The sequence below is a fragment of the Oncorhynchus kisutch genome, unplaced genomic scaffold (genome assembly GCF_002021735.2).
Source record: "Oncorhynchus kisutch isolate 150728-3 unplaced genomic scaffold, Okis_V2 Okis04b-Okis11a_hom, whole genome shotgun sequence".
NCBI classification, from domain to species: domain Eukaryota; kingdom Metazoa; phylum Chordata; class Actinopteri; order Salmoniformes; family Salmonidae; genus Oncorhynchus; species Oncorhynchus kisutch.
In genome coordinates, this window is record NW_022261981.1 from 8,791,102 (window position 1) to 8,815,276 (window position 24,175).

The window sequence follows — 24,175 nt, forward strand, 5'->3', positions numbered from 1 at the left end:
AGAAAAAAAAGCATTCTATTTGGGAAATGTTTTATGTTAAATAATTATCCATCACAATTTATATTTAATTTTTTTAGGTTAGAAAAAATATATCAGAGCAACAGACGCATTTCATCAAAATCACAGACACATTTGTAGAAACTTTCACACATCAATGGTCAATCATTATTTTCCCTAAAAAAAAATACACGATCGCCATCCGAGGACGAGCTCTAATGATCGTTTACAATAGCATGGGCCATTAGAAAGATACATTTTGATTGACCAAAGCACACGAGTAAAATGACCAGCCTACAATGCAATGAAACAAATTCAGGAACACCAAGGGATAAATATATATATATATATATATATATATATATATATATACACGATCTGTCTGTCAACTGAAGAAAATATTCCACATTTTATTAGTTTAATGTTAAATTATAATAAATTATGTAGTAAAATAAAATACGGGACAGTGCTTAAACCGTTACAGAGTTAAAAATCACATGTTTGGTGTAAATATCGCAATAGGCTATTTAGTTCTTTGGCGAGTTATTGTGAGCGCTGTAGTGCAGGCTATACTCCTAACGTCCAAAATGTTCCATACGAATAAAGAGGGGGGGGGGGGGTTCATTCCAAAAATGTACATTGTAACAGTTTATTTGGGCAATGTAGGATTTTGGCTCCAATTTTTAAAAAATGTAAAAAAGTTTTCTACAAGTTGTCCATGGGTTTGTTTCGTGTTGTTTTCAAATGCTGCCATCCTCCGGTCTCGACAGAGACAGAAACTGACTAGATATATACGATTACTTTTCAACCGCCACTAGAGCAGTCTCCGTTTAACAATGTGTACACACCCTGACCGGGCTCACGTCAATAGTATTTTACAACTGAATAGGTGTCAAGAGGGACCCTAATCTAGGACTTTCAATTGGATGGCCTCTTAGACAAGGACTGGGTGAATTAGCCTACATAAATGGTCGGTAATAGACCCTCCGATTGTTTTGATACCACGTCATAAACGGTTACGATAATAAACGGTAGCATACTATCTACACGGATCATACTTGGCTTCAAATGTGCCATATAGATGTTGAGTGATAAGTCGGCACATGCTACTGTTTGTTTATTATCTATACATAGTCCCTTTAATAACTCTACCTACATGTACATATTACCTCAATCACCTCGACTAACCGGTTCCCCCGCACATGGACTCTGTATCGGTAACCCCCTCTGTATATAGCCTCCACATTGACTCTGTATCGGTACCCCCTGTATATAGCCTCCACATTGACTCTGTACCGTAATACCCTGTATATAGCCTCCACATTGACTCTGTACCGTAATACCCTGTATATAGCCTCCACATTGACTCTGTACCGTAATACCCTGTATATAGCCTCCACATTGACTCTGTACCGTAATACCCTGTATATAGCCTCCACATTGACTCTGTACCGTAATACCCTGTATATAGCCTCCACATTGACTCTGTACCGTAATACCCTGTATATAGCCTCCACATTGACTCTGTACCGTAATACCCTGTATATAGCCTCCACATTGACTCTGTACCGTAACACCCTGTATATAGCCTCCACATTGACTCTGTACCGTAATACCCTGTATATAGCCTCCACATTGACTCTGTACCGTAATACCCTGTATATAGCCTCCACATTGACTCTGTACCGTAATACCCTGTATATAGCCTCCATTTTTCTCAAAACTGCATTGTTGGTAAAGGGCTTTGTAAGTAAGCATTTCACTGTCAGGTCTACACCTGATGTATTTGGCACAATACAATTTGATTTGAAATACGATACAATTTGATTTGCATCAGTTCCGTCAGTTTTTCTCCTTAGACTCTTTCCTGCAGGAGCTGTAATCCTCTGCAGGTTTCTGGACTGTAGGTAGTCAGAAACATCACACCATTATCATGTATTTACGTCCTCTAAATTACACAATGTTGTATATATATATAACAACTAGAATTAGTTTTATATACATATAACTATATATACAACATTGTGTAATTTAGAGGACGTAAATACGTGATAATGGTATAATGTTTCTGACTACCTACAGTATATATATATACGTGCTCAGGGGGAGAACGACAGATTTTTGTAGCTTGCCAGCTCGGGGATTATATCCACCAACTTTTTGGTTACCGGGCCAATGCTCCAACCATCATGTTGGTTACCGGGCCAACGCTCCAGCCATCATGTTGGTTACCGGGCCAACGCTCTAACCATCATGTTGGTTACTGTCCCAATGCTCCAACCATCACGTTAGTTACTGTCCCAACGCTCTAACCATCATGTTGGTTACTGTCCCAACGCTCTAACGATCATGTTGGTTACTGTCCCAACGCTCTAACCATCATGTTGGTTACTGTCTCAACGCTCTAACGATCATGTTGGTTACTGTCCCAACGCTCTAACCATCATGTTGGTTACTGTCCCAATGCTCTAACCATCATGTTGGTTACTGTCCCAACCATCATGTTGGTTACCGTCCCAATGCTCTAACCATCATGTTGGTTACTGTCCCAACGCTCTAACCATCATGTTGGTTACTGTCCCAACGCTCTAACCATCATGTTGGTTACTGTCCCAACGCTCTAACCATCATGTTGGTTACTGTCCCAACGCTCTAACCATCATGTTGGTTACTGTCCCAACGCTCTAACCATCATGTTGGTTACTGTCCCAACGCTCTAACCATCATGTTGGTTACTGTCCCAACGCTCTAACCATCATGTTGGTTACTGTCCCAACGCTCTAACCATCATGTTGGTTACTGTCCCAACGCTCTAACCATCATGTTGGTTACTGTCCCAATGCTCTAACCATCATGTTGGTTACTGTCCCAATGCTCTAACCATCATGTTGGTTACTGTCCCAACGCTCTAACCATCATGTTGGTTACTGTCCCAACACTCTAACCATCATGTTGGTTACTGTCCCAACCATCATGTTGGTTACCGTCCCAATGCTGTAACCATCATGTTGGTTACTGTCCCAATGCTCTAACCATCATGTTGGTTACTGTCCCAACCATCATGTTGGTTACCGTCCCAATGCTCTAACCATCATGTTGGTTACTGTCCCAATGCTCTAACCATCATGTTTGTTACTGTCCCAATGCTCTAACCATCATGTTGGTTACTGTCCCAATGCTCTAACCATCATGTTGGTTACTGTCCCAACACTCTAACCATCATGTTGGTTACTGTCCCAACGCTCTAACCATCATGTTGGTTACTGTCCCAACGCTCTAACCATCATGTTGGTTACTGTCCCAATGCTCTAACCATCATGTTGGTTACTGTCCCAATGCTCTAACCATCATGTTGGTTACTGTCCCAACGCTCTAACCATCATGTTGGTTACTGTCCCAACGCTCTAACCATCATGTTGGTTACTGTCCCAATGCTCTAACCATCATGTTGGTTACTGTCCCAACCATCATGTTGGTTACCGTCCCAATGCTCTAACCATCATGTTGGTTACTGTCCCAACGCTCTAACCATCATGTTGGTTACTGTCCCAACGCTCTAACCATCATGTTGGTTACTGTCCCAACGCTCTAACCATCATGTTGGTTACTGTCCCAACGCTCTAACCATCATGTTGGTTACTGTCCCAACGCTCTAACCATCATGTTGGTTACTGTCCCAATGCTCTAACCATCATGTTGGTTACTGTCCCAATGCTCTAACCATCATGTTGGTTACTGTCCCAACGCTCTAACCATCATGTTGGTTACTGTCCCAACACTCTAACCATCATGTTGGTTACTGTCCCAACCATCATGTTGGTTACCGTCCCAATGCTGTAACCATCATGTTGGTTACTGTCCCAATGCTCTAACCATCATGATGGTTACTGTCCCAACCATCATGTTGGTTACCATCCCAATGCTCTAACCATCATGTTGGTTACTGTCCCAATGCTCTAACCATCATGTTGGTTACTGTCCCAATGCTCTAACCATCATGTTGGTTACTGTCCCAATGCTCTAACCATCATGTTGGTTACTGTCCCAATGCTCTAACCATCATGTTGGTTACTGTCCCAATGCTCTAACCATCATGTTGGTTACTGTCCCAACGCTCTAACCATCATGTTGGTTACTGTCCCAACGCTCTAACCATCATGTTGGTTACTGTCCCAATGCTCTAACCATCATGTTGGTTACTGTCCCAACCATCATGTTGGTTACCGTCCCAATGCTCTAACCATCATGTTGGTTACTGTCCCAACGCTCTAACCATCATGTTGGTTACTGTCCCAACCATCATGTTGGTTACCGTCCCAATGCTCTAACCATCATGTTGGTTACTGTCCCAATGCTCTAACCATCATGTTGGTTACTGTCCCAATGCTCTAACCATCATGTTGGTTACTGTCCCAATGCTCTAACCATCATGTTGGTTACCGTCCCAATGCTCTAACCATCATGTTGGTTACTGTCCCAATGCTCTAACCATCATGTTGGTTACTGTCCCAATGCTCTAACCATCATGTTGGTTACTGTCCCAATGCTCTAACCATCATGTTGGTTACTGTCCCAACGCTCTAACCATCATGTTGGTTACTGTCCCAATGCTCTAACCATCATGTTGGTTACTGTCCCAACGCTCTAACCATCATGTTGGTTACTGTCCCAACGCTCTAACCATCATGTTGGTTACTGTCCCAACGCTCTAACCATCATGTTGGTTACTGTCCCAATGCTCTAACCATCATGTTGGTTACTGTCCCAACGCTCTAACCATCATGTTGGTTACTGTCCCAACGCTCTAACCATCATGTTGGTTACTGTCCCAACGTTCTAACCATCATGTTGGTTACTGTCCCAACGCTCTAACCATCATGTTGGTTACTGTCCCAACGCTCTAACCATCATGTTGGTTACTGTCCCAACGCTCTAACCATCATGTTGGTTACTGTCCCAATGCTCTAACCATCATGTTGGTTACTGTCCCAATGCTCTAACCATCATGTTGGTTACTGTCCCAACGCTCTAACCATCATGTTGGTTACTGTCCCAACGCTCTAACCATCATGTTGGTTACTGTCCCAATGCTCTAACCATCATGTTGGTTACTGTCCCAACCATCATGTTGGTTACCGTCCCAATGCTCTAACCATCATGTTGGTTACTGTCCCAACGCTCTAACCATCATGTTGGTTACTGTCCCAACGCTCTAACCATCATGTTGGTTACTGTCCCAACGCTCTAACCATCATGTTGGTTACTGTCCCAATGCTCTAACCATCATGTTGGTTACTGTCCCAATGCTCTAACCATCATGTTGGTTACTGTCCCAACGCTCTAACCATCATGTTGGTTACTGTCCCAACACTCTAACCATCATGTTGGTTACTGTCCCAACCATCATGTTGGTTACCGTCCCAATGCTGTAACCATCATGTTGGTTACTGTCCCAATGCTCTAACCATCATGTTGGTTACTGTCCCAACCATCATGTTGGTTACCGTCCCAATGCTCTAACCATCATGTTGGTTACTGTCCCAATGCTCTAACCATCATGTTGGTTACTGTCCCAATGCTCTAACCATCATGTTGGTTACTGTCCCAATGCTCTAACCATCATGTTGGTTACTGTCCCAACACTCTAACCATCATGTTGGTTACTGTCCCAACGCTCTAACCATCATGTTGGTTACTGTCCCAACGCTCTAACCATCATGTTGGTTACTGTCCCAATGCTCTAACCATCATGTTGGTTACTGTCCCAATGCTCTAACCATCATGTTGGTTACTGTCCCAACACTCTAACCATCATGTTGGTTACTGTCCCAACGCTCTAACCATCATGTTGGTTACTGTCCCAATGCTCTAACCATCATGTTGGTTACTGTCCCAACCATCATGTTGGTTACCGTCCCAATGCTCTAACCATCATGTTGGTTACTGTCCCAACGCTCTAACCATCATGTTGGTTACTGTCCCAACCATCATGTTGGTTACCGTCCCAATGCTCTAACCATCATGTTGGTTACTGTCCCAATGCTCTAACCATCATGTTGGTTACTGTCCCAATGCTCTAACCATCATGTTGGTTACCGTCCCAATGCTCTAACCATCATGTTGGTTACTGTCCCAATGCTCTAACCATCATGTTGGTTACTGTCCCAATGCTCTAACCATCATGTTGGTTACTGTCCCAATGCTCTAACCATCATGTTGGTTACTGTCCCAACGCTCTAACCATCATGTTGGTTACTGTCCCAATGCTCTAACCATCATGTTGGTTACTGTCCCAACCATCATGTTGGTTACCGTCCCAATGCTCTAACCATCATGTTGGTTACTGTCCCAACGCTCTAACCATCATGTTGGTTACTGTCCCAACCATCATGTTGGTTACCGTCCCAATGCTCTAACCATCATGTTGGTTACTGTCCCAATGCTCTAACCATCATGTTGGTTACTGTCCCAATGCTCTAACCATCATGTTGGTTACTGTCCCAATGCTCTAACCATCATGTTGGTTACCGTCCCAATGCTCTAACCATCATGTTGGTTACTGTCCCAATGCTCTAACCATCATGTTGGTTACTGTCCCAATGCTCTAACCATCATGTTGGTTACTGTCCCAATGCTCTAACCATCATGTTGGTTACTGTCCCAACGCTCTAACCATCATGTTGGTTACTGTCCCAATATTCTAACCATCATGTTGGTTACTGTCCCATCGCTCTAACCATCATGTTGGTTACTGTCCCAATGCTCTAACCATCATGTTGGTTACTGTCCCAACGCTCTAACCATCATGTTGGTTACTGTCCCAACGCTCTAACCATCATGTTGGTTACTGTCCCAACGCTCTAACCATCATGTTGGTTACTGTCCCAATGCTCTAACCATCATGTTGGTTACTGTCCCAACGCTCTAACCATCATGTTGGTTACTGTCCCAACGCTCTAACCATCATGTTGGTTACTGTCCCAACGTTCTAACCATCATGTTGGTTACTGTCCCAACGCTCTAACCATCATGTTGGTTACTGTCCCAACGCTCTAACCATCATGTTGGTTACTGTCCCAACGCTCTAACCATCATGTTGGTTACTGTCCCAATGCTCTAACCATCATGTTGGTTACTGTCCCAATGCTCTAACCATCATGTTGGTTACTGTCCCAACGCTCTAACCATCATGTTGGTTACTGTCCCAACGCTCTAACCATCATGTTGGTTACTGTCCCAATGCTCTAACCATCATGTTGGTTACTGTCCCAACCATCATGTTGGTTACCGTCCCAATGCTCTAACCATCATGTTGGTTACTGTCCCAACGCTCTAACCATCATGTTGGTTACTGTCCCAATGCTCTAACCATCATGTTGGTTACTGTCCCAATGCTCTAACCATCATGTTGGTTACTGTCCCAACACTCTAACCATCATGTTGGTTACTGTCCCAACGCTCTAACCATCATGTTGGTTACTGTCCCAACGCTCTAACCATCATGTTGGTTACTGTCCCAATGCTCTAACCATCATGTTGGTTACTGTCCCAATGCTCTAACCATCATGTTGGTTACTGTCCCAACACTCTAACCATCATGTTGGTTACTGTCCCAACGCTCTAACCATCATGTTGGTTACTGTCCCAATGCTCTAACCATCATGTTGGTTACTGTCCCAACGCTCTAACCATCATGTTGGTTACTGTCCCAACGCTCTAACCATCATGTTGGTTACTGTCCCAACGTTCTAACCATCATGTTGGTTACTGTCCCAACGCTCTAACCATCATGTTGGTTACTGTCCCAACGCTCTAACCATCATGTTGGTTACTGTCCCAACGCTCTAACCATCATGTTGGTTACTGTCCCAATGCTCTAACCATCATGTTGGTTACTGTCCCAATGCTCTAACCATCATGTTGGTTACTGTCCCAACGCTCTAACCATCATGTTGGTTACTGTCCCAACGCTCTAACCATCATGTTGGTTACTGTCCCAATGCTCTAACCATCATGTTGGTTACTGTCCCAACCATCATGTTGGTTACCGTCCCAATGCTCTAACCATCATGTTGGTTACTGTCCCAACGCTCTAACCATCATGTTGGTTACTGTCCCAATGCTCTAACCATCATGTTGGTTACTGTCCCAATGCTCTAACCATCATGTTGGTTACTGTCCCAACACTCTAACCATCATGTTGGTTACTGTCCCAACGCTCTAACCATCATGTTGGTTACTGTCCCAACACTCTAACCATCATGTTGGTTACTGTCCCAATGCTCTAACCATCATGTTGGTTACTGTCCCAATGCTCTAACCATCATGTTGGTTACTGTCCCAACACTCTAACCATCATGTTGGTTACTGTCCCAACGCTCTAACCATCATGTTGGTTACTGTCCCAATGCTCTAACCATCATGTTGGTTACTGTCCCAACCATCATGTTGGTTACCGTCCCAATGCTCTAACCATCATGTTGGTTACTGTCCCAACGCTCTAACCATCATGTTGGTTACTGTCCCAACCATCATGTTGGTTACCGTCCCAATGCTCTAACCATCATGTTGGTTACTGTCCCAATGCTCTAACCATCATGTTGGTTACTGTCCCAATGCTCTAACCATCATGTTGGTTACCGTCCCAATGCTCTAACCATCATGTTGGTTACTGTCCCAATGCTCTAACCATCATGTTGGTTACTGTCCCAATGCTCTAACCATCATGTTGGTTACTGTCCCAATGCTCTAACCATCATGTTGGTTACTGTCCCAACGCTCTAACCATCATGTTGGTTACTGTCCCAATGCTCTAACCATCATGTTGGTTACTGTCCCAACGCTCTAACCATCATGTTGGTTACTGTCCCAACGCTCTAACCATCATGTTGGTTACTGTCCCAACGCTCTAACCATCATGTTGGTTACTGTCCCAACGCTCTAACCATCATGTTGGTTACTGTCCCAACGTTCTAACCATCATGTTGGTTACTGTCCCAACGCTCTAACCATCATGTTGGTTACTGTCCCAACCATCATGTTGGTTACCGTCCCAATGCTCTAACCATCATGTTGGTTACTGTCCCAACGCTCTAACCATCATGTTGGTTACTGTCCCAACCATCATGTTGGTTACCGTCCCAATGCTCTAACCATCATGTTGGTTACTGTCCCAATGCTCTAACCATCATGTTGGTTACTGTCCCAATGCTCTAACCATCATGTTGGTTACTGTCCCAATGCTCTAACCATCATGTTGGTTACCGTCCCAATGCTCTAACCATCATGTTGGTTACTGTCCCAATGCTCTAACCATCATGTTGGTTACTGTCCCAATGCTCTAACCATCATGTTGGTTACTGTCCCAATGCTCTAACCATCATGTTGGTTACTGTCCCAACGCTCTAACCATCATGTTGGTTACTGTCCCAATGCTCTAACCATCATGTTGGTTACTGTCCCAACGCTCTAACCATCATGTTGGCTACTGTCCCAATGCTCTAACCATCATGTTGGTTACTGTCCCAATGCTCTAACCATCATGTTGGTTACTGTCCCAACGCTCTAACCATCATGTTGGTTACTGTCCCAACGCTCTAACCATCATGTTGGTTACTGTCCCAATGCTCTAACCATCATGTTGGTTACTGTCCCAACGCTCTAACCATCATGTTGGTTACTGTCCCAACGCTCTAACCATCATGTTGGTTACTGTCCCAACGCTCTAACCATCATGTTGGTTACTGTCCCAACGCTCTAACCATCATGTTGGTTACTGTCCCAACGCTCTAACCATCATGTTGGTTACTGTCCCAATGCTCTAACCATCATGTTGGTTACTGTCCCAATGCTCTAACCATCATGTTGGTTACTGTCCCAATGCTCTAACCATCATGTTGGTTACTGTCCCAATGCTCTAACCATCATGTTGGTTACTGTCCCAATGCTCTAACCATCATGTTGGTTACTGTCCCAATGCTCTAACCATCATGTTGGTTACTGTCCCAATGCTCTAACCATCATGTTGGTTACTGTCCCAATGCTCTAACCATCATGTTGGTTACTGTCCCAATGCTCTAACCATCATGTTGGTTACTGTCCCAATGCTCTAACCATCATGTTGGTTACTGTCCCAATGCTCTAACCATCATGTTGGTCAACGTGTCAGATGTCAGTTGAAAACATTGTATTTCCAATTAGTTCCACAAAACTTTTTAAAGTTAAGATGCACAAATAATCCTTTCTAGATGAATGAACCTATGAGAGAAAGTTTTCTCAAGTTGAAGTGAAGTTTGGGCCAGCTACAACTATGCAAGTTGAAGTGAAGTTTGGGCCAGCTACAACTATGCAAGTTGAAGTGAAGTTTGGGCCAGCTACAACTATGCAAGTTGGAATGAAGTTTGGGCCAGCTACAACTATGCAAGTTGGAGTGAAGTTTGGGCCAGCTACAACTATGCAAGTTGGAGTGAAGTTTGGGCCAGCTACAACTATGCAAGTCCAGGTAACACTTCGACTGAAAAGTTGAGTCAACTAAAAAAAAACAGGCTGTGTAACCAGTTAGTTAATAATAACGAGTTGAAACAGCTATAAAACTACATAAAACAGATCAAGGCCATGTGTAATGCCTAGGCTACAGAGGGCTACAGCAGGGGGCCGTTCTGCTCAGGTCTCCACTCAAGGCCATGTGTAATGCCTAGGCTACAGAGGGCTACAGCAGCAGGGGGCCGTTCTGCTCAGGTCTCCACTCAAGGCCATGTGTTATGCCTAGGCTACAGAGGGCTACAGCAGGGGGCCGTTCTGCTCAGGTCTCCACTCAAGGCCATGTGTAATGCCTAGGCTACAGAGGGCTACAGCAGGGGGCCGTTCTGCTCAGGTCTCCACTCAAGGCCATGTGTTATGCCTAGGCTACAGAGGGCTACAGCAGCAGGGGGCCGTTCTGCTCAGGTCTCCACTCAAGGCCATGTGTAATGCCTAGGCTACAGAGGGCTACAGCCCGGGCCGTTCTGCTCAGGTCTCCACTCAAGGCCATGTGTTATGCCTAGGCTACAGAGGGCTACAGCCGGGGCCGTTCTGCTCAGGTCTCCACTCAAGGCCATGTGTAATGCCTAGGCTACAGAGGGCTACAGCAGCAGGGGGCCGTTCTGCTCAGGTCTCCACTCAAGGCCATGTGTAATGCCTAGGCTACAGAGGGCTACAGCCGGGGGCCGTTCTGCTCAGGTCTCCACTCAAGGCCATGTGTAATGCCTAGGCTACAGAGGGCTACAGCAGCAGGGGGCCGTTCTGCTCAGGTCTCCACTCAAGGCCATGTGTTATGCCTAGGCTACAGAGGGCTACAGCAGCAGGGGGCCGTTCTGCTCAGGTCTCCACTCAAGGCCATGTGTTATGCCTAGGCTACAGAGGGCTACAGCAGGGGGCCGTTCTGCTCAGGTCTCCACTCAAGGCCATGTGTAATGCCCAGGCTACAGAGGGCTACAGCAGGGGGCCGTTCTGCTCAGGTCTCCACTCAAGGCCATGTGTAATGCCTAGGCTACAGAGGGCTACAGCCCGGGCCGTTCTGCTCAGGTCTCCACTCAAGGCCATGTGTAATGCCTAGGCTACAGAGGGCTACAGCCCGGGCCGTTCTGCTCAGGTCTCCACTCAAGGCCATGTGTAATGCCTAGGCTACAGAGGGCTACAGCAGCAGGGGGCCGTTCTGCTCAGGTCTCCACTCAAGGCCATGTGTAATGCCTAGGCTACAGAGGGCTACAGCCCGGGCCGTTCTGCTCAGGTCTCCACTCAAGGCCATGTGTAATGCCTAGGCTACAGAGGGCTACAGCCGGGGCCGTTCTGCTCAGGTCTCCACTCAAGGCCATGTGTTATGCCTAGGCTACAGAGGGCTACAGCGGGGGCCGTTCTGCTCAGGTCTCCACTCAAGGCCATGTGTAATGCCTAGGCTACAGAGGGCTACAGCAGCAGGGGGCCGTTCTGCTCAGGTCTCCACTCAAGGCTCTGCAGGTTGCTGGGACGGAAGAGGGAAACGTCATGCGTTTGTCTCCTCTAAACTAATCTAAACTAATCACAGAAACATTCCTGTTCTGCATGACCTGGTGGTAATCGTGTGGCTCTGAGGTGTTGTCCATGCTGACCACCGCATCACTAGACCACAGGCCAATAGTAGACTACCGGCTGCTCTAATCGGTAGGGGCCTTATCCAAGGGAAGCAAACTGTAGGGAACCTAACCTCAGTGTATAGGACCTAGCTAGGGAAAGATAACTGTAGGGAACCTAACCTCAGTCTATAGGACCTAGCTAGGGGAAGATAACTGTAGGGAACCTAACCTCAGTGTATAGGACCTAGCTAGGGGAAGATAACTGTAGGGAACCTAACCTCAGTATATAGGACCTAGCTAGGGGAAGATAACTGTAGGGAACCTAACCTCAGTGTATAGGACCTAGCTAGGGGAAGATAACTGTAGGGAACCTAACCTCAGTGTATAGGACCTAGCTAGGGGAAGATAACTGTAGGGAACCTAACCTCAGTGTATAGGACATAGCTAGAGGAAGATAACTGTAGGGAACCTAACCTCAGTGTATAGGACCTAGCTAACTGTAGGGAACCTAACCTCAGTGTATAGGACCTAGCTAGAGGAAGATAACTGTAGGAACCTAACCTCAGTGTATAGGACCTAGCTAACTGTAGGGAACCTAACCTCAGTGTATAGGACCTAGCTAGGGGAAGCAAACTGTAGGGACCTAACCTCAGTGGATAGGACCTAGCTAGGGGAAGATAACTGTAGGGACCTAACCTCAGTGGATAGGACCTAGCTAGGGGAAGATAACTGTAGGGAACCTAACCTCAGTGTATAGGACCTAGCTAGGGAAAGATAACTGTAGGGAACCTAACCTCAGTCTATAGGACCTAGCTAGGGGAAGATAACTGTAGGGAACCTAACCTCAGTGTATAGGACCTAGCTAGGGGAAGATAACTGTAGGGAACCTAACCTCAGTATATAGGACCTAGCTAGGGGAAGATAACTGTAGGGAACCTAACCTCAGTGTATAGGACCTAGCTAGGGGAAGATAACTGTAGGGAACCTAACCTCAGTGTATAGGACCTAGCTAGGGGAAGATAACTGTAGGGAACCTAACCTCAGTCTATAGGACCTAGCTAGGGGAAGATAACTGTAGGGAACCTAACCTCAGTGTATAGGACCTAGCTAGGGGAAGATAACTGTAGGGAACCTAACCTCAGTGTATAGGACGTAGCTAGGGGAAGATAACTGTAGGGAACCTAACCTCAGTGTATAGGACCTAGCTGGGGAAGATAACTGTAGGGAACCTAACCTCAGTGTATAGGACCTAGCTAGAGGAAGATAACTGTAGGGAACCTAACCTCAGTGTATAGGACCTAGCTAACTGTAGGGAACGTAACCTCAGTGTATAGGACCTAGCTAGAGGAAGATAACTGTAGAGAACCTAACCTCGGTGTATAGGACCTAGCTAGCTGTAGGGAACCTAACCTCAGTGTATAGGACCTAGCTAGGGGAAGCAAACTGTAGGGACCTAACCTCAGTGGATAGGACCTAGCTAGGGGAAGATAACTGTAGGGACCTAACCTCAGTGGATAGGACCTAGCTAGGGGAAGATAACTGTAGGGAACCTAACCTCAGTGTATAGGACCTAGCTAGAGGAAGATAACTGTAGGGAACCTAACCTCAGTGTATAGGACCTAGCTAACTGTAGGGAACCTAACCTCAGTGTATAGGACCTAGCTAGGGGAAGCAAACTGTAGGGACCTAACCTCAGTGTATAGGACCTAGCTAGGGGAAGATAACTGTAGGGAACCTAACCTCAGTGTATAGGACCTAGCTAGGGGAAGATAACTGTAGGGAACCTAACCTCAGTATATAGGACCTAGCTAGGGGAAGATAACTGTAGGGAACCTAACCTCAGTGTATAGGACCTAGCTAGGGGAAGATAACTGTAGGGAACCTGACCTCAGTCTATAGGACCTAGCTAGGGGAAGATAACTGTAGGGAACCTAACCTCAGTGTATAGGACCTAGCTAGGGGAAGATAACTGTAGGGAACCTAACCTCAGTCTATAGGACCTAGCTAGGGGAAGATAACTGTAGGGAACCTAACCTCAGTGTATAGGACCTAGCTAGGGGAAGATAACTGTAGGGAACCTAACCTCAGTGTATAGGACCTAGCTAGGGGAAGATAACTGTAGGGAACCTAACCTCAGTGGATAGGACCTAGCTAGGGGAAGATAACTGTAGGGAACCTAACCTCAGTGTATAGGACCTAGCTAGGGGAAGATAACTGTAGGGAACCTAACCTCAGTGTATAGGACCTAGCTAGGGGAAGATAACTGTAGGGAACCTAACCTCAGTGTATAGGACCTAGCTAGGGGAAGATAACTGTAGGGAACCTAACCTCAGTGTATAGGACCTAGCTAGGGGAAGATAACTGTAGGGAACCTAACCTCAGTGTATAGGACCTAGCTAACAGTAGGGAACGTAACCTCAGTGTATAGGACCTAGCTAGAGGAAGATAACTGTAGGGAACCTAACCTCAGTGTATAGGACCTAGCTAACTGTAGGGAACCTAACCTCAGTGTATAGGACCTAGCTAGGGGAAGCAAACTGTAGGGACCTAACCTCAGTGGATAGGACCTAGCTAGGGGAAGATAACTGTAGGGACCTAACCTCAGTGGATAGGACCTAGCTAGGGGAAGATAACTGTAGGGAACCTAACCTCAGTGTATAGGACCTAGCTAGGGAAAGATAACTGTAGGGAACCTAACCTCAGTCTATAGGACCTAGCTAGGGGAAGATAACTGTAGGGAACCTAACCTCAGTGTATAGGACCTAGCTAGGGGAAGATAACTGTAGGGAACCTAACCTCAGTATATAGGACCTAGCTAGGGGAAGATAACTGTAGGGAACCTAACCTCAGTGTATAGGACCTAGCTAGGGGAAGATAACTGTAGGGAACCTAACCTCAGTGTATAGGACCTAGCTAGGGGAAGATAACTGTAGGGAACCTAACCTCAGTCTATAGGACCTAGCTAGGGGAAGATAACTGTAGGGAACCTAACCTCAGTGTATAGGACCTAGCTAGGGGAAGATAACTGTAGGGAACCTAACCTCAGTGTATAGGACGTAGCTAGGGGAAGATAACTGTAGGGAACCTAACCTCAGTGTATAGGACCTAGCTAGGGGAAGATAACTGTAGGGAACCTAACCTCAGTGTATAGGACCTAGCTAGAGGAAGATAACTGTAGGGAACCTAACCTCAGTGTATAGGACCTAGCTAACTGTAGGGAACGTAACCTCAGTGTATAGGACCTAGCTAGAGGAAGATAACTGTAGAGAACCTAACCTCGGTGTATAGGACCTAGCTAGCTGTAGGGAACCTAACCTCAGTGTATAGGACCTAGCTAGGGGAAGCAAACTGTAGGGACCTAACCTCAGTGGATAGGACCTAGCTAGGGGAAGATAACTGTAGGGACCTAACCTCAGTGGATAGGACCTATCTAGGGGAAGATAACTGTAGGGAACCTAACCTCAGTGTATAGGACCTAGCTAGAGGAAGATAACTGTAGGGAACCTAACCTCAGTGTATAGGACCTAGCTAACTGTAGGGAACCTAACCTCAGTGTATAGGACCTAGCTAGGGGAAGCAAACTGTAGGGACCTAACCTCAGTGTATAGGACCTAGCTAGGGGAAGATAACTGTAGGGAACCTAACCTCAGTGTATAGGACCTAGCTAGGGGAAGATAACTGTAGGGAACCTAACCTCAGTATATAGGACCTAGCTAGGGGAAGATAACTGTAGGGAACCTAACCTCAGTGTATAGGACCTAGCTAGGGGAAGATAACTGTAGGGAACCTGACCTCAGTCTATAGGACCTAGCTAGGGGAAGATAACTGTAGGGAACCTAACCTCAGTGTATAGGACCTAGCTAGGGGAAGATAACTGTAGGGAACCTAACCTCAGTGTATAGGACCTAGCTAGGGGAAGATAACTGTAGGGAACCTAACCTCAGTGTATAGGACCTAGCTAGGGGAAGATAACTGTAGGGAACCTAACCTCAGTGTATAGGACCTAGCTAGGGGAAGATAACTGTAGGGAACCTAACCTCAGTGTATAGGACCTAGCTAGGGGAAGATAACTGTAGGGAACCTAACCTCAGTGTATAGGACCTAGCTAACTGTAGGGAACGTAACCTCAGTGTATAGGACCTAGCTAGAGGAAGATAACTGTAGGGAACCTAACCTCAGTGTATAGGACCTAGCTAACTGTAGGGAACCTAACCTCAGTGTATAGGACCTAGCTAGGGGAAGCAAACTGTAGGGACCTAACCTCAGTGGATAGGACCTAGCTAGGGGAAGATAACTGTAGGGACCTAACCTCAGTGGATAGGACCTAGCTAGGGGAAGATAACTGTAGGGAACCTAACCTCAGTGTATAGGACCTAGCTAGGGGAAGATAACTGTAGGGAACCTAACCTCAGTGTATAGGACCTAGCTAGAGGAAGATAACTGTAGGGAACCTAACCTCAGTGTATAGGACCTAGCTAACTGTAGGGAACGTAACCTCAGTGTATAGGACCTAGCTAGAGGAAGATAACTGTAGGGAACCTAACCTCAGTGTATAGGACCTAGCTAACTGTAGGGAACCTAACCTCAGTGTATAGGACCTAGCTAGGGGAAGCAAACTGTAGGGACCTAACCTCAGTGGATAGGACCTAGCTAGGGGAAGATAACTGTAGGGACCTAACCTCAGTGGATAGGACCTAGCTAGGGGAAGATAACTGTAGGGAACCTAACCTCAGTGTATAGGACCTAGCTAGGGAAAGATAACTGTAGGGAACCTAACCTCAGTGTATAGGACCTAGCTAGGGGAAGATAACTGTAGGGAACCTAACCTCAGTGTATAGGACCTAGCTAGGGGAAGCAAACTGTAGGGACCTAACCTCAGTGTATAGGACCTAGCTAGGGGAAGATAACTGTAGGGAACCTAACCTCAGTGTATAGGACCTAGCTAGGGGAAGCAAACTGTAGGGACCTAACCTCAGTGTATAGGACCTAGCTAGGGGAAGATAACTGTAGGGAACCTAACCTCAGTGTATAGGACCTAGCTAGGGGAAGATAACTGTAGGGAACCTAATCTCAGTGTATAGGACCTAGCTAGGGGAAGCAAACTGTAGGGACCTAACCTCAGTGTGTAGGACCTAGCTAGGGGAAGATAACTGTAGGGAACCTAACCTCAGTGTATAGGACCTAGCTAGGGGAAGATAACTGTAGGGAACCTAACCTCAGTATATAGGACCTAGCTAGGGGAAGATAACTGTAGGGAACCTAACCTCAGTGTATAGGACCTAGCTAGGGGAAGATAACTGTAGGGAACCTAACCTCAGTGTATAGGACCTAGCTAGGGGAAGATAACTGTAGGGAACCTAACCTCAGTGTATAGGACGTAGCTAGGGGAAGATAACTGTAGGGAACCTAACCTCAGTGTATAGGACCTAGCTAGGGGAAGATAACTGTAGGGAACCTAACCTCAGTGTATAGGACCTAGCTAACTGTAGGGAACCTAACCTCAGTGTATCGGACCTAGCTAGGGGAAGCAAACTGTAGGGACCTAACCTCAGTGTATAGGACCTAGCTAGGGGAAGATAACTGTAGGGAACCTAACCTCAGTGTATAGGACCTAGCTAGGGGAAGATAACTGTAGGGAACCTAACCTCAGTATATAGGACCTAGCTAGGGGAAGATAACTGTAGGGAACCTAACCTCAGTGTATAGGACCTAGCTAGGGGAAGATAACTGTAGGGAACCTAACCTCAGTGTATAGGACCTAGCTAGGGGAAGCAAACTGTAGGGACCTAACCTCAGTGTATAGGACCTAGCTAGGGGAAGATAACTGTAGGGAACCTAACCTCAGTGTATAGGACCTAGCTAGGGGAAGATAACTGTAGGGAACCTAACCTCAGTATATAGGACCTAGCTAGGGGAAGATAACTGTAGGGAACCTAACCTCAGTGTATAGGACCTAGCTAGGGGAAGATAACTGTAGGGAACCTAACCTCAGTGTATAGGACCTAGCTAGTGGAAGATAACTGTAGGGAACCTAACCTCAGTCTATAGGACCTAGCTAGGGGAAGATAACTGTAGGGAACCTAACCTCAGTGTATAGGACCTAGCTAGTGGAAGATAACTGTAGGGAACCTAACCTCAGTCTATAGGACCTAGCTAGGGGAAGATAACTGTAGGGAACCTAACCTCAGTGTATAGGACCTAGCTAGGGGAAGATAACTGTAGGGAACCTAACCTCAGTGTATAGGACCTAGCTAGGGGAAGATAACTGTAGGGAACCTAACCTCAGTGTATAGGACGTAGCTAGGGGAAGATAACTGTAGGGAACCTAACCTCAGTGTATAGGACCTAGCTAGGGGAAGATAACTGTAGGGAACCTAACCTCAGTGTATAGGACCTAGCTAGAGGAAGATAACTGTAGGGAACCTAACCTCAGTGTATAGGACCTAGCTAACTGTAGGGAACGTAACCTCAGTGTATAGGACCTAGCTAGGGGAAGATAACTGTAGGGAACCTAACCTCAGTGTATAGGACCTAGCTAGGGGAAGATAACTGTAGGGAACCTAACCTCAGTGTATAGGACCTAGCTAGGGAAAGATAACTGTAGGGAACCTAACCTCAGTGTATAGGACCTAGCTAGGGAAGATAACTGTAGGGAACCTAACCTCAGTGTATAGGACCTAGCTAGGGGAAGCAAACTGTAGGGACCTAACCTCAGTGTATAGGACCTAGCTAGGGGAAGATAACTGTAGGGAACCTAACCTCAGTGTATAGGACCTAGCTAGGGGAAGCAAACTGTAGGGACCTAACCTCAGTGTATAGGACCTAGCTAGGGGAAGATAACTGTAGGGAACCTAACCTCAGTGTATAGGACCTAGCTAGGGGAAGATAACTGTAGGGAACCTAATCTCAGTGTATAGGACCTAGCTAGGGGAAGCAAACTGTAGGGACCTAACCTCAGTGTGTAGGACCTAGCTAGGGGAAGATAACTGTAGGGAACCTAACCTCAGTGTATAGGACCTAGCTAGGGGAAGATAACTGTAGGGAACCTAACCTCAGTATATAGGACCTAGCTAGGGGAAGATAACTGTAGGGAACCTAACCTCAGTGTATAGGACCTAGCTAGGGGAAGATAACTGTAGGGAACCTAACCTCAGTGTATAGGACCTAGCTAGGGGAAGATAACTGTAGGGAACCTAACCTCAGTGTATAGGACGTAGCTAGGGGAAGATAACTGTAGGGAACCTAACCTCAGTGTATAGGACCTAGCTAGGGGAAGATAACTGTAGGGAACCTAACCTCAGTGTATAGGACCTAGCTAACTGTAGGGAACCTAACCTCAGTGTATCGGACCTAGCTAGGGGAAGCAAACTGTAGGGACCTAACCTCAGTGTATAGGACCTAGCTAGGGGAAGATAACTGTAGGGAACCTAACCTCAGTGTATAGGACCTAGCTAGGGGAAGATAACTGTAGGGAACCTAACCTCAGTATATAGGACCTAGCTAGGGGAAGATAACTGTAGGGAACCTAACCTCAGTGTATAGGACCTAGCTAGGGGAAGATAACTGTAGGGAACCTAACCTCAGTGTATAGGACCTAGCTAGGGGAAGCAAACTGTAGGGACCTAACCTCAGTGTATAGGACCTAGCTAGGGGAAGATAACTGTAGGGAACCTAACCTCAGTGTATAGGACCTAGCTAGGGGAAGATAACTGTAGGGAACCTAACCTCAGTATATAGGACCTAGCTAGGGGAAGATAACTGTAGGGAACCTAACCTCAGTGTATAGGACCTAGCTAGGGGAAGATAACTGTAGGGAACCTAACCTCAGTGTATAGGACCTAGCTAGTGGAAGATAACTGTAGGGAACCTAACCTCAGTCTATAGGACCTAGCTAGGGGAAGATAACTGTAGGGAACCTAACCTCAGTGTATAGGACCTAGCTAGTGGAAGATAACTGTAGGGAACCTAACCTCAGTCTATAGGACCTAGCTAGGGGAAGATAACTGTAGGGAACCTAACCTCAGTGTATAGGACCTAGCTAGGGGAAGATAACTGTAGGGAACCTAACCTCAGTGTATAGGACCTAGCTAGGGGAAGATAACTGTAGGGAACCTAACCTCAGTGTATAGGACGTAGCTAGGGGAAGATAACTGTAGGGAACCTAACCTCAGTGTATAGGACCTAGCTAGGGGAAGATAACTGTAGGGAACCTAACCTCAGTGTATAGGACCTAGCTAGAGGAAGATAACTGTAGGGAACCTAACCTCAGTGTATAGGACCTAGCTAACTGTAGGGAACGTAACCTCAGTGTATCGGACCTAGCTAGGGGAAGCAAACTGTAGGGACCTAACCTCAGTGGATAGGACCTAGCTAGGGGAAGATAACTGTAGGGACCTAACCTCAGTGGATAGGACCTAGCTAGGGGAAGATAACTGTAGGGAACCTAACCTCAGTGTATAGGACCTAGCTAGGGAAAGATAACTGTAGGGAACCTAACCTCAGTGTATAGGACCTAGCTAGGGGAAGATAACTGTAGGGAACCTAACCTCAGTGTATAGGACCTAGCTAGGGGAAGCAAACTGTAGGGACCTAACCTCAGTGTATAGGACCTAGCTAGGGGAAGATAACTGTAGGGAACCTAACCTCAGTGTATAGGACCTAGCTAGGGGAAGATAACTGTAGGGAACCTAACCTCAGTATATAGGACCTAGCTAGGGGAAGATAACTGTAGGGAACCTAACCTCAGTGTATAGGACCTAGCTAGGGGAAGATAACTGTAGGGAACCTAACCTCAGTGTATAGGACCTAGCTAGGGGAAGATAACTGTAGGGAACCTAACCTCAGTCTATAGGACCTAGCTAGGGGAAGATAACTGTAGGGAACCTAACCTCAGTGTATAGGACCTAGCTAGGGGAAGATAACTGTAGGGAACCTAACCTCAGTGTATAGGACCTAGCTAGGGGAAGATAACTGTAGGGAACCTAACCTCAGTGTATAGGACGTAGCTAGGGGAAGATAACTGTAGGGAACCTAACCTCAGTGTATAGGACCTAGCTAGGGGAAGATAACTGTAGGGAACCTAACCTCAGTGTATAGGACCTAGCTAGAGGAAGATAACTGTAGGGAACCTAACCTCAGTGTATAGGACCTAGCTAACTGTAGGGAACGTAACCTCAGGTTATAGGACCTAGCTAGAGGAAGATAACTGTAGGGAACCTAACCTCAGTGTATAGGACCTAGCTAACTGTAGGGAACCTAACCTCAGTGTATAGGACCTAGCTAGGGGAAGCAAACTGTAGGGACCTAACCTCAGTGGATAGGACCTAGCTAGGGGAAGATAACTGTAGGGACCTAACCTCAGTGGATAGGACCTAGCTAGGGGAAGATAACTGTAGGGAACCTAACCTCAGTGTATAGGACCTAGCTAGGGAAAGATAACTGTAGGGAACCTAACCTCAGTGTATAGGACCTAGCTAGGGGAAGATAACTGTAGGGAACCTAACCTCAGTGTATAGGACCTAGCTAGGGGAAGATAACTGTAGGGAACCTAACCTCAGTGTATAGGACCTAGCTAGGGGAAGATAACTGTAGGGAACCTAACCTCAGTGTATAGGACCTAGCTAGGGGAAGATAACTGTAGGGAACCTAACCTCAGTGTATAGGACCTAGCTAGGGGAAGATAACTGTAGGGAACCTAACCTCAGTGTATAGGACCTAGCTAGGGGAAGCAAACTGTAGGGACCTAACCTCAGTGTATAGGACCTAGCTAGGGGAAGGTAACTGTAGGGAACCTAACCTCAGTGTATAGGACCTAGCTAGGGGAAGATAACTGTAGGGAACCTAACCTCAGTCTATAGGACCTAGCTAGGGGAAGATAACTGTAGGGAACCTAACCTCAGTGTATAGGACCTAGCTAGGGGAAGATAACTGTAGGGAACCTAACCTCAGTATATAGGACCTAGCTAGGGGAAGATAACTGTAGGGAACCTAACCTCAGTGTATAGGACCTAGCTAGGGGAAGATAACTGTAGGGAACCTAACCTCAGTGTATAGGACCTAGCTAGGGGAAGATAACTGTAGGGAACCTAACCTCAGTCTATAGGACCTAGCTAGGGGAAGATAAATGTAGGGAACCTAACCTCAGTGTATAGGACCTAGCTAGGGGAAGATAACTGTAGGGAACCTAACCTCAGTGTATAGGACCTAGCTAGGGGAAGATAACTGTAGGGAACCTAACCTCAGTGTATAGGACCTAGCTAGGGGAAGATAACTGTAGGGAACCTAACCTCAGTGGATAGGCCCTAGCTAGGGGAAGATAACTGTAGGGAACCTAACCTCAGTGTATAGGCCCTAGCTAGGGGAAGATAACTGTAGGGAACCTAACCTCAGTGTATAGGCCCTAGCTAGGGGAAGATAACTGTAGGGAACCTAACCTCAGTGTATAGGCCCTATTTAGGGGAAACACCATTTAACCCCTCTGAATCAGATAGGAGAGGACCTAGCCGGAACCATTTTACCCCTCTGAATCAGATAGGAGAGGACCTAGCCAGAACCATTTAACCCCTCTTAATCAGAGAGGAGAGGACCTAGCCAGAACCATTTAACCCCTCTGAATCAGATAGGAGAGGACCTAGCCAGAACCATTTAACCCCTCTGAATCAGAGAGGAGAGGACCTAGCCAGGACCATTTAACCTCTCTGAATCAGAGAGGAGAGGACCTAGCCAGAACCATTTAACCCCTCTGAATCAGATAGGAGAGGACCTAGCCAGAACCATTTAACCCCTCTGAATCAGAGAGGAGAGGACCTAGCCAGAACCATTTAACCCCTCTGAATCAGATTGGAGAGGACCTAGCCAGAACCATTTAACCCCTCTGAATCAGATAGGAGAGGACCTAGCCAGGAGAAACACCATTTAACCCCTCTGAATCAGAGAGGAGAGGACCTAGCCAGAACCATTTAACCCCTCTGAATCAGAGAGGAGAGGACCTAGCCAGAACCATTTAACCCCTCTGAATCAGAGAGGAGAGGACCTAGCCAGAACCATTTAACCCCTCTGAATCAGAGAGGAGAGGACCTAGCCAGGGGAATCACCATTTAACCCCTCTGAATCAGAGAGGAGAGGACCTAGCCAGAACCATTTAACCCCTCTGAATCAGAGAGGTGAGGACCTAGCCAGAACCATTTAACCCCTCTGAATCAGAGAGGTGAGGACCTAGCCAGGGGGAACACGATTTAACCCCTCTGAATCAGAGAGGAGAGGACCTAGCCAGGGGAAACACAATTTAACCCCTCTGAATGAGAGAGGTGAGGACCTAGCCAGGGGAAACACCATTTAACCCCTCTGAATCAGAGAGGTGAGGACCTAGCCAGAACCATTTAACCCCTCTGAATCAGAGAGGAGAGGACCTAGCCAGGGGAATCACCATTTAACCCCTCTGAATCAGAGAGGAGAGGACCTAGCCAGAACCATTTAACCCCTCTGAATCAGAGAGGTGAGGACCTAGCCAGGGGGAACACCATTTAACCCCTCTGAATCAGAGAGGAACTAGCCAGGGGAAACACCATTTAACCCCTCTGAATCAGAGAGGTGAGGACCTAGCCAGGGGAAACACCATTTAACCCCTCTGAATCAAAGAGGTGAGGACCTAGCCAGAACCATTTAACCCCTCTGAATCAGAGAGGAGAGGACCTAGCCAGAACCATTTAACCCCTCTGAATCAGAGAGGAGAGGACCTAGCCAGGGGAATCACCATTTAACCCCTCTGAATCAGAGAGGAGAGGACCTAGCCAGAACCATTTAACCCCTCTGAATCAGAGAGGTGAGGACCTAGCCAGGGGGAACACCATTTAACCCCTCTGAATCAGAGAGGAGAGGACCTAGCCAGGGGAAACACCATTTAACCCCTCTGAATCAGAGAGGTGAGGACCTAGCCAGGGGAAACACCATTTAACCCCTCTGAATCAGAGAGGTGAGGACCTAGCCAGAACCATTTAACCCCTCTGAATCAGAGAGGAGAGGACCTAGCTAGAACCATTTGACCCCTCTGAATCAGATAGGAGAGGACCTAGCCAGGGGAAACACCATTT